The following is a 12,252-nucleotide window of genomic DNA, read 5'->3' as shown; positions in this document are numbered from 1 at the left end:
TCAGGTAAGGAAGGATGAAGATACACAGGAACTACATCTATAAATGCCCAGAATGGCCTTTTTTTTTTTTTTTTTTTTTTTTTTTTTTTTTTTTTTTGCTTTTGGCCCAGTATGAATAAAGTAAGTTGAGGAAGATTTGCCAAGCCCAGGGGCAAGGGCAACAGTGGTCTAGAGAAGTCCCCCGAAGGACAGAGAAGGTGGGGGGACATAAAGAAGTATCTAAAAAGCAGAGGTTCTGGGATCCGGGCTTCGGAATGATAGGAAGGGAAGCAGGTGAGAAAACAAGGCAAGCTGGTGGGAAAACCGTGAGGTGAACGTGGCCCCAGCTTGGTGTGGCAGAATCTGGAAAGAAGGCGAGGACCCTAAAGAATCGGAACGACAACTGGCAGAGAGAGAAGTTGGCTACCATGGAATCACCAGAGGAGCCTGGAGCATTCATGGATGAAAACTATTTTGTGAACTACACCTTCAAAGATCTGTTACACTCGGGCCGTGTGGCTCAGGGCATCATGGAACTGTGTCTGGAGGAAGAGCTGTTTGCTGACGTCACCATTTCAGTGGAAGGCCGGGTGTTTCAGCTCCATCGGCGGGTCCTCTCAGCTCAAAGCTGCTTCTTCCGGTCCATGTTCACGTCCAACCTGAAGGAGGCCCACAACCGGGTGATTGTGCTGCAGGATGTCAGTGAGTCTGTTTTCCAGCTCCTGGTTGATTATCTCTACCATGGGACTGTGAAACTTAGAGCTGATGAGCTGCAGGAAATTTATGAGGTGTCAGATATGTGTCAGCTGACATCTCTCTTTCAGGAATGTTCTCGGCTTTTGGCCCCCACAGTGCAGGTGGGGAACTGCCTTCAGGTGATGTGGCTGGCAGATTGCCACAGTGATCCTGAGCTCCACACTGCTGCCAAGCACTGCGCTAAGGCCCACCTACAGGACACAGAGGAATTTCTCCACTCACCCCACCACCGACTCACTGATATCATCTCCGATGGAGTTCCATGTTCCCAGAACCCAACAGAGGCAATAGAAGCCTGGATCGATTTTAATAAAGAGGAAAGAGAGTCTTTTGCAGAGTCACTCAAGAGTAGCTTGAAGGAAATTGGGGAGAACATGCACATTTTACCTGATCGAGAGAGTCATCTCGTACCCACTCATTGTGCTGAAGATGACTCCATCAGTGTACATGGCCAAAACAGTTTGTGCCACCAGATCACTGCAGCCTGCAAGGATGGTGGAGACTTGTACTTGGTAGGAGGGTCCATCCCACCGCGCATGTGGAAGTATAACAACGCCATTGTGGACTGGGAATGGTGTGCGCCCTTACCCCGGGACCGGCTCCAGCACACCATGGTGTCTGTGCCCGGGAGAAATGCTATATATTCACTGGGTGGCAAGACACTGCAGGATACCCTCTCCAATGCAGTTATCTATTACCAGGTAGATTATAACAACTGGATAGAGACAACACAGCTAGAGGTGGCTGTGTCAGGGGCCGCTGGAGCCAATCTCAATAGGATCATCTACTTACTGGGGGACGAGGGGGGGGAGGAGAATGACCTGGACTTCCTTACCAAACCTTCCCAACTCATCCGGTGCTTTGACACAGACAGACAAGTGCTACATGAAGCCCTGTGTGCTGCCCTTTGCCGGCCGCATGCATGCCGCTGTGCATAAGGATCTGGTGTTCATCGTGGCTGAAGGGGACGCCCTGGTCTGCTACAATCCCCTGCTAGACAGCTGTACCTGGCTTTGCCTTCCTGAGGCCTGGAGCTCCACCCCACCCCTCTGGAAGATCGCCAGCTGTAATGGGAGCATTTATGTTTTTCGGGATCGATATAAAAAGGCGGATGCCAACACCTACAAGCTTGACCCTGCCACTTCAACTCTAACAGTCACCAGAGGCATTAAGGTGCTGCTTACTGATTTGCAGTTTGTGTTGGCATAAGGCAGTGCAGGAAGAACGGCTGACTTTTGTCCTCCCCTTTTCCGGTACCTTCCCATACAAACTGGAAGTCTCCAAAATCCCAACCCAGAGGACTATGTTATCTTGCGGCACATGTTCAAAAGGCAGCACTCAGCCCTTCCCTGAATCCATAGGGGTAGCCACTGTGGGGCTTTCTAGACTGCCACTGCTCAGCTGGCTGCTTGAATGAGTGCAGGCCAGCCTGTTCTCTGCCAACCCTGGTGATCCTGTGCCTACTGCAGATTGCTCAGAGCAAGCATCTCCTTGGATCTTGGGTACAGCCTCCCCTCTTTACCTGATTGTTGAGTGTGTTTCCCCTCCACGTCCCGCGTGGTTCAGGGTTTGGGGTCTGGAAGAAGAGCCGCATGCAAATGAAAGAGAAAAGACACGAGATAATTTGGAAATATTGGGGGACCAGGCGGGCAAGTCCAACTCAAGGAGGAGGACTTCCACTGATGCTAAGGCCTCGCCAAGCTTTTATTGATCTGGGATAGCCCTTAGGTAGGGAATATCCAGTAACACACAGACTAGCCCATCAGCAGGCAATTTCCAGTAATAGGCAGACTATCTAATCAACAAGGATTTACATGAATATCTAATCAACAGGGATTTACATGAATATCTAATCTACATGGATTTACATGATTAAAGGTGGGGAGGTTGCTTCAGCTACCATTAACTGGATTAACTGGGTGGTGCACAGCTCCGACCTTTGCTAGGGCTTCAAAGGTCACCAGCTTTTGGGGGTCTCTACCTACGCTTATCAGCTAGTGAAGACAATAGGTGGTCTTCCACACCTGATCAGTGTTAAATATAAGCAGCCCTGACCCCAGGACCAAAGGAAAAAATGCCAATCTTTCTTCTATAGTCTGCAAAGTTATTTGGTAATTTTTTCACAAAGAATTAGGTGTTTAAGAGTTTTTCCTTTAGGCTTTGGTGGGAGAATGGACAAAACTGAAGGTGTCCTTCACCAGCAAGAGTCAACTCTAAAATTCTGGACATAAAGAAAAAAAAAAGAAGTATCTAAGCCAGAGCAGTCTTTTCCAATTTGTTAATTATCCAGTGTATATAGTTCACCAAGACTTAGCATAAGGCAGTGATAAATATTGGACTATCACCCAAGTGTCCAAAACCCCAACTCTAAGACACCTCTTAGTGGGAACTGGGAGACAAAAGCAAGACTTCAAATTAAGCTGTGTCCTTCACCCAGTACCCAGTAAGCAGACTCTTATCTTCTTCACAGATGGCCTCTAGGGCCCAGAAGGACATATGGCTCAAACGGTCCGAAGCCTCTTGGGGCAGACAGCATCAGGGAATGGTCAAAGAGCTAGTACTTAAAGTACTTCTATGCTTCACCCACTCCACTGGGACTGCATCACCCTGATCTGTTGCTACTAAGTCTAGCAGTCTTTAAACAAGCAAACAACAACAACAAAAAGGTAAAAATTAGATTTGAAAATAAAACTGTCAGGCAGAATAACTCTACTCCAGCAAAGGCGGTAAGTAGTTCTAGCAGTAAAACACGAGTTGTGAGTAGTACAAGAACCTAAGCTTCTAGAACTATCTCGTTGTAAGCACACAGATCTATAACCTTCATGTCTATAGCTCACACCTGACATGGGGGAAGGGAGTGCAGGACTTGTGGGGTGGACAGTCCACTAATCTACAACTCAAGATTAGGCCTCACTCAAAATCTTCCTGCCAGTGTGAGGCAGAGAATAAGCTTTCTTCTGGGTCACCGAGCAATCAACCATTAGTCAAATATACTTCCATTCTATTCCAAAGAACTGAAGAACTCCCGACCCAGAATTAAACAATAAGACTTCCCTGATTACATTCTGCACAGACCCCACCTGTGGTGAAGACTGGTACTTCTTCATGCAGACACATCTACACTCATCCTCTGCAAGCTGACTTTTCTCACCCTTTCCCTTGGAGGTGAACAGTCAAGGTGAACAGCTGCCTTGAATAATCTCTCCCTATAGGATTATCTCTCCCTGTGCCTGTAAGAAGACCCAGCATAGCAGTGCAACAGCCTGTAGGATACTCTCACATCTATGAAGGCTGCCAATATTCTGGCTTTGTTGACTGTTTGGACACTGGCTGGCATCACAGCTGATCCAGCCCCTGCTGCCACATCTAAAATGCATTTTCTCTAGATTCTCTATTATTCTTCAACCAAGTGGCATAAGAATCTATAGTTGTTAACTCTCAGCCAATCTAAGACAAATGCTACCTCTTCACAACAAAAATACCTTTAGCCACTGAAAAATGGGTGCACTGAGTTCACTGTGCCTTTTAGAACATTTACAAGTTCCCTAAGAGCTGGAAACTTGTAGGAAACATGAATAGTTTATCATATGATCCTCAGAAAGTCTTTGGAGCAGTTCCCTAAGTATGCTGGGGATTTCTAACCAGGCCAGAAGTTTCTAAATGAAAAATACAATTACAACTAGGAAGTGGGAATAGCTGAGACTTGAAGGCTCAAATGGTCCGAAGCCTCTTAGGGCAGACAACATCAGGGAATGGTCTAAAACAAACAAGAATTTAAATTTTTCATCCAGTTCTTTATTTTTTTTTATTATGGCTCATAAACTATTTAAAATAAGATATGTGGCTCACACTGTATCTCTATTGGACAGCAATGCCCTCATGGCAATTAGGAGGTAGCACCCATACTAAGAGAAGAACAATTCCCAAGCATCAGAAGGATGGTCACTATGAGGTGGTACAGAGATTGGCCATCTCTGGATATTAATGCTCTAGCAAGAGCTTGGCATACCTGCTACTTAGTCATTCTGGTCTGCTCCATAGAAGGCTCTCGTATACCCACTTATGCCGGAAGCCGGTCCATTCTTGCTGCTTGACACAGTCGCTGCAGGGAAGAAACATCTGCACAGCATATGTTTCAGGGGACCTGGCCTATATGGCATACTGTTCTTAATATGTTTGCTCCCCTTCCTGGCGCTATGTGTGTTAACCAAGGTCACCTCTCCAAGAAAGGTTATTTCCCCAGGTAGGGATTTTTCCCTGAAGTTAGGGAGGGAATAAAACCCCTTAACTAAATGCCAGGAGGGTAGGTAATCACTTTAACTATGAACAGTCACCCTTAAGCTACATAATCTTTTCTCCCTGGAATGGAGATAAGAAATGCCCTAACCTTTGGAATAGAAATTGACAGGATTAAAATCAACTGGTATAAATACAGATGTAACAGCACAATAAAACACAGAACCTGGCAGGAGAACCTGACTAGAGAACCTTGCTATGCTGATCAACTGAATGCTGTCTCCGTGTCAACCTTTGGAATAGAAATTGACAGGATTAAAATCAACTGGTATAGGGACCTGACGGGATTGTGGTGGTTCTATCTGCCAACTCGGAAGTGGCAGCTGCCTCTGGACGCTCTCAAGATGGCGACCTCTCTGGGTTCCAACACCTACAACAGGCAGAACTGGGAGGATGCAGACTTCCCCATCCTGTGCCAGACGTGTCTTGGAGAAAACCCGTATATCCGAATGACCAAAGAAAAGTACGGGAAGGAATGCAAAATCTGTGCCAGGCCATTCACAGTGTTTCGCTGGTGCCCCGGAGTCCGCATGCGTTTCAAGAAGACTGAGGTGTGCCAAACCTGTAGTAAATTGAAGAATGTCTGTCAGACTTGCCTCTTGGATCTGGAGTATGGCCTGCCCATCCAGGTTCGTGATACAGGGCTGTCTTTTAAGGATGACATGCCAAAATCAGATGTCAACAAAGAGTACTACACACAGAATATGGAGAGGGAGATTTCTAACTCTGATGGAACACGGCCAGTTGGCATGCTGGGGAAAGCCACATCCACCAGCGACATGCTGCTCAAACTGGCCCGGACCACACCCTACTACAAAAGGAATCGACCCCACATTTGCTCCTTCTGGGTGAAAGGAGAATGTAAGAGAGGAGATGAATGTCCATACAGACATGAGAAGCCTACAGATCCAGATGACCCCCTTGCTGATCAGAACATTAAAGACCGCTATTATGGAATCAATGACCCTGTGGCAGATAAGCTTCTAAGGCGGGCTTCAACAATGCCTCGTTTGGACCCGCCAGAGGACAAGACTATCACCACACTATATGTTGGTGGTCTGGGCAATACCATTACTGAGACAGACCTAAGAAATCATTTCTACCAGTTTGGAGAGATTCGGACGATCACCGTGGTGCAGAGACAGCAATGTGCTTTCATCCAGTTTGCCACAAGGCAGGCTGCTGAAGTGGCTGCGGAGAAGTCCTTTAATAAGCTAATTGTCAATGGCCGTCGACTTCATGTGAAATGGGGAAGGTCCCAAGCAGCCCCAGGAAAAGAAAAAGAGAACAACGGAACCACAGACTCTCGCATCAATCTGGAGCCTGTTCCAGGCCTGCCAGGAGCTCTTCCCCCTCCTCCTGCAGCAGAGGAAGAAGCCTCTGCCAACTACTTCAACCTGCCCCCCAGTGGCCCTCCAGCTGTGGTGAACATCGCCCTGCCGCCACCCCCTGGAATTGCCCCACCCCCAGGTTTTGGGCCACCTATGTTCCACCCAATGGGACCACCTCCTCCTTTCATGAGGGCTCCAGGACCAATCCACTATCCTTCTCAGGTCCCTCAGAGAATGGGAGCTCATGCTGGGAAACACAGCAGCCCCTAGCACATTATCACCATTCTGGGGCTCTACAGAAGACAGGGCGCTTAAAAATCCCAGTAAACGAATCTTGGAATAAATATATTTTTCCTTCCTTTGTAGTTTCCATAGTAGCTGAATGTGTTCAGATGTGAGCAGTCAGAAAACAATAGCCATGCTTTGGTTGATGGAAATCAAATAAGCTGCCATTGACACATCTGGTTACTATAACGTTACTAATAAAACTTAATGCCTGTTCCCCTTCTATGGGGAGCAAGCAGTGGGGTGAATTGGAATATCCAGTGGAGTTTCCATCCCAATTATATGTTCACTTTGTATTATTTTTTTGGGGGGGGGGGGCATTAACCTGCGGAAAGAATCTTTTGAACATTTTTATGTCCATTAGGTATTTTCCTTTTTATCATCTAAAAAAAGATTACTAGTACTAATCATTGTAGTGGCATAAGTGTGATTTAACACTTCTGAAGTGACATCCTCAGAAAGACAAGTGGAATCCAGCAGGCAGCTCTGCCCAGGTCTCTTAACCTCGCCTTTCCTCATTGATGGCTAAAGGAATCTGGCTGATAGTTGTACTTTTCTACGCTACCAAAAGAGACAACAATAAAAATTACTTTGTATTCCTTTTGGATGGAAACAAATGTCATGAAGCTGTGTATCATTGAAGAAACCTGGTGTCTGGGATGAAATTAAAAAAAAAAGTTGAGCTAAATCAGAAAGCAGATCTAATTAAGCAAGTTTATTCTATATATATATAAAAGGCTAAGTTGACTCACGCATACTCGATACTTATAAAGTTCTCACTGGCGCCAATTGCACACATGTGTTTTGATCTGTCATTGTCAATACTGAATTTGGTTGGCACTTCTATTATATAGAAAGGGTGAAGAGCGATATTAAAATATTTCTTCTAATTAATTTTCTTTCAATGTGCACGAATCCATGCACTGGGCCACTAGTATGAAGTTATCTTAGCATATCCAGGCTACCATTCCATCTCTATGTCTAAATAGGCTTTATCCTGTTGATGGACTAAAACAAGAGTTAAATAATTGAAAGTAAAGGACAGCATAGATAAAGATGTGACTGGCAATATTCAAAATAAGGGCCAGGAGTTGGTTTTTCACATCACATTAACACACAGCTTCCCAGAACTGCATAGTCCTTTCCAATATCATTACAAACAAAGAGCAGATTTCCCTGTTCAGGAGGCTGCTACTACAGAGAAATCATTGGCTTCACATATGAGATCCTCCCTTTAGTGCTCACTGGTACCTCTACAGAGCCCCCAAGTCCTCAGACAGGGCCCTATGCTTACACTAGGAAGTAGGATTATTGCCTGGACAATAGGAGCCCTTGTAGGCTCTTTCTCCTCTCTTTTGCTGAAAGTTCAGGCTCAAAGTTGAAGACTTTTTATCATAAAGCAGGCAAAAGGTTAAAGTCCTGGCCTCTCATGGGTAGAACTGCCTTGAATAATCTCTCCCTATAGAATAACCTCTCCCTGTGCCTGTAAGAAGACCAGGATAGCAGTGCAACAGCCTACACAATACCCCAACCTGAAGACCTGGAAATGGCCTAAGAAGCTCTTCTCCATGCGCTGGGACAAATGCTAGACTTCTTTTCTTCATTGGATTTCAAAGAGGCAAATACAGAGAGTAAGCATTGCAGAGTTGACATCTTCCAAAGGCCATCGGACCTTGAACTCTTTGAACCAGGGCAGAGAAAACAAGTATTTCATGGGGTCCAAGATATCTGGTAACTCATCTCCCTTAGCTTGTGACTGCTCTGTATTGGAATCCTCCCTGAAATTACAGAACATGTGAAGCCGGTTCTTGACTCTCTCTAAACCATTGGTGGGCCTTAGCGGGCTGTGCTCTTCCCTAACTCTAAGAGGAAGAACCAATTTAATTTTCTAGACCAAGAAAGAACCAATTTAATTTTGTGTTTGGGGACTGGATAGATGAGAGACACACAGAATCCCTAGGTAAGGAGCTAAACAAGGCAGGAAACCATGTCAGAATAAAATTATTGGAATGTAGGTCCATAAAAAGCTGTAAGGTCTGGCATGTAACTAGAAACTAGAGGAGTGCATAAACCATGACATGTCTTAGGGGTGCCCAAACTGTGCCATTCTCCTCATGTGAGAGAGTTTAGAGTTGAAAAGGACATGGTCATGATGATGGGTAGGCACCCTAGTCAAATAAAGAGTGGAATCATGTTCCTCTCGGCCTTTTCATTTAGTGCTATAAAGTGGGTCTTCACAATTAGATATTGAGGTGGAGTTCAGCATGAAGAGCACTTTTATGAAACTCCATATGAAGGATGGGAAAGGAAGCTGCATTGGGATGCGGTTGCAGTTAATTGCAGTGTAGGCATAACAGTGTATGGCTCCTCAGAGTTGTTCCATGGTGGCCTGAAATGGCTGGCCTTTGTACGCCTTTTCATTCTGTAGTGCATGAGTGTTGCTAAGGGAAGCACTTGTCCTCGAAGCAGAGACAAACCTTAAGGAGGGGACAACTGAAGGCTGATGACATACTCTCAGCATCTGAACCAACACACCGTCCCTTGTGGGGAAATTGGTGCCTTTCCAAGTTCTCCATATCCAGCGGCTTCTTGAATTTGACTATCCTTTCTAGTATCTGTGTTTAGAGATCAATTGAAACTGTAATGCTGCTTGCTCCATAAGACCTGAAAAAATGTAGATGCATTCTCTGCAAATGTCAACTTAATGTTGTCTAAAATACGCTAGACCAAGTCAGAACTAGGTTTTACACCCAATCTAACAGTGAACTGAATTACCTTCAGCAGATGTTTAATTCTAATTTCAGATGTGTAACATTCAGATTATAGAACTCGCTTCAGCAGCACATATACTAACACATTCAGACCATAACCCCAACTTGGTAAAAATCATATAGGATTATAAGAATTTCCTTGACTGATGCAGAGCACTTTTAATGTTCTATCTTACCCCAGCTTTTCTGTAAAAGCCAAAATCTCAAAGTGTGACCAAGTAAAAAGCAGATATTCCACATGATCTGAACTCACCATTTGTAATTTATTATTATTGGCAAAACATCTCTTCCCAAGACTGTTTGAAAACTGAAAACACACCAAAAGCACCTGTGGGTGCACACCATCAAATTCTGCTGCACACAAGTGGATGGTGACCAGCTGAGGACTTCTCTGCTGTCTCCCTTCAGGACCACATCCCATGTTCAAACTGTGTGCTTTATCCCTTATCTTTCCCACCTGAGGAGAAAACGTTAGAGGAGGCCTAAAGACCTGGAAAGCTCCTATGTTCGAGAATTGCATAGATGAAACATCCTAGAAGGTGATGAACCCACAAAAGACAAGCTTAGACATACATTATTCCTTCTGATAATGCATCTTTCGTATGCACAGAAAAAAAGTGGGCAAGTGTTTATAACTAGGAACCATACTGCTCAATGCTCAATCATGAAGAATACTGAACACCAATATCCTCTGCTACTGTCCCACTCAGTCAGCTCTTGTCATGTGTCAGTTGCACACAGCTAGGCGAGTGAACTCTGCTTCTATGAGGCACTGGACTCTGCTTTAGCCTCTAGAGTTAGTTTCCCAAAGAGTTCTCTCTCTCCTTTCCACTAAAAAAAAAGCTTATGTTTTGCATCAACTGAAGAAATCCATTTCTTTTTTTCACTTCACCCATTCTATTTTCCCAAAACTCCCTCCCCTCCAGGGTTGTATACCCAGGATATCCCTTAGGACCAACACGTCCATCACTACTGGTTCCTTCTACCCAGAAAGTCTTCTCAAACACAGCCCAGCTGGGGCTCCAACTCACCTGAGGCGGCTCCGAAGAACACGGAAGCCTCTTGGCATCTGTGTTGTCGCAGGTGAACGAACCTCTCGGAGGTGCCACTGGCAGAGAAATTGTCTTCCTCTTCTCCACGATGTACAGAACCAAAGTGGGCCTGGAGGACCGCCAGCAACTTTACAAGTTGATCATTAGCCAGCTGCTCTATGATGGCTTCATCAGCAGTGCTAATGGCCTCATCAATGAAATCAAGCCTCAGTCTGTTTGTGCACCCTCAGAGCAGCTCCTGCATCTCATCAAACTAGGAATGGAAAACAATGATACCGCAGCTCAGGATGCAATTGGTCGTTCGGATACAGTTGCCCCAGGCACGGGCATTGACCTGGAGTTTGAGGCAGATGTCCAGACCATGTCCCCAGAGGCTTCAGAGTATGAAACCTGCTATGTCACATCCCATAAAGGACCATGCCGAGTAGCCACCTATAGTAGAGATGGGCAGCTAATAGCTACCGGGTCTGCTGACGCCTCCATAAAGATACTCAGCACAGAAAGAATGTTGGCCAAAAGTGCCATGCCAATAGAGGTTATGATGAATGAGACTGCACAACAAAATATGGAAAACCACCCAGTGATCCGGACCCTTTATGACCATGTGGACGAAGTCACGTGTCTTGCTTTCCACCCAACAGAACCGATCCTTGCCTCTGGCTCAAGGGATTACACCCTTAAGTTGTTTGATTATTCCAAACCCTCGGCAAAAAGAGCCTTCAAGTACATTCAGGAAGCTGAAATGTTACGCTCCATCTCTTTTCACCCTTCCGGAGACTTTATACTTGTGGGGACTCAGCATCCTACTCTTCGGCTCTATGATATCAACACATTTCAGTGTTTTGTCTCTTGCAATCCTCGAGATCAACACACCGATGCCATATGTTCTGTTCATTACAACCCTAGTGCCAACATGTATGTGACCGGTAGCAAGGACGGCTGCATCAAGCTGTGGGATGGCGTCTCGAATCGGTGCGTCACAACTTTCGAGAAGGCACACGACGGTGCTGAAGTTTGTTCTGCCATCTTTTCCAAAAATTCTAAATACATTCTTTCAAGTGGAAAAGACTCTGTAGCTAAACTTTGGGAAATATCAACAGGACGAATGCTGGTCGGATTCACGGGTGCTGGCTTGAGCGGGCGGCCGGTGCACCGGACACAGGCTGTCTTCAACCATACAGAGGACTACGTGCTGCTGCCAGACGAGAGGACCATCAGCCTGTGCTGCTGGGACTCACGCACAGCTGAGCGCCGAAACCTGCTGTCCCTGGGCCACAACAGCATCGTGCGCTGCATCGTGCACTCGCCCACCAGCCCCGGCTTCATGACCTGCAGCGATGACTTCAGGGCCAGGTTCTGGTACCGGAGGTCAACCACAGACCAGGACCCTGCCCCTCCCTCCCATGTGTCCCATCACCAGCCTCAGTAGAAAGTCACGGTACCATCTTTGGCAGTCGGGCTGCCGCCTCTGCATCCTTCTTGGATTTTGTACAAAAGGGTCCTTTTTTTACCTTGATGTGGAATCATGACGGGAAAAAGTGGGAAACGCAGACCCCTGCTCTGCACTCACTGATTATCACAGTGTGATTTTCATCGGTTTTGTAAATACAGGACTTGCCATTTCTCTGAACTTGATCTTCTGAAGAAGGATAGAGTAATAAAGTGCTTTCTAGATCTCGTGTGGGTCTGTCCTGAGGAATTCTCATTGGGCTCTTTTGTCATCTTCTGTGCCTGTGCCGCATCCTCTCTGTGTTTTCCTTTCCAAATGCATTTTGACCGATG

General features: G+C 45.8%; 3 pseudogenes across 1 annotated transcript; all 3 read left to right on the top strand.

The window, feature by feature from the left end:
• Window positions 1-240: 240 nt before the first annotated feature.
• On the top strand, window positions 241-1,944 carry LOC102418517 (annotated as a pseudogene).
• Window positions 1,945-5,356: 3,412 nt separating this feature from the next.
• Window positions 5,357-6,720, top strand: LOC102418200 (annotated as a pseudogene).
• Window positions 6,721-10,505: 3,785 nt separating this feature from the next.
• On the top strand, window positions 10,506-11,899 carry LOC102432797 (annotated as a pseudogene). The gene has a single exon (XR_001347248.2). The product of XR_001347248.2 is annotated as a cleavage stimulation factor subunit 1 pseudogene (transcript).
• The last annotated feature ends 353 nt before the right edge of the window (window positions 11,900-12,252 follow it).

The sequence above is a fragment of the Myotis lucifugus genome, unplaced genomic scaffold (assembly GCF_000147115.1).
Source record: "Myotis lucifugus unplaced genomic scaffold, Myoluc2.0 scaffold_12, whole genome shotgun sequence".
Taxonomy (NCBI): Eukaryota; Metazoa; Chordata; class Mammalia; order Chiroptera; family Vespertilionidae; genus Myotis; species Myotis lucifugus.
Note: the sequence above shows the minus strand (reverse complement) of the source record. Positions and strands in the feature narration are given on the sequence as shown.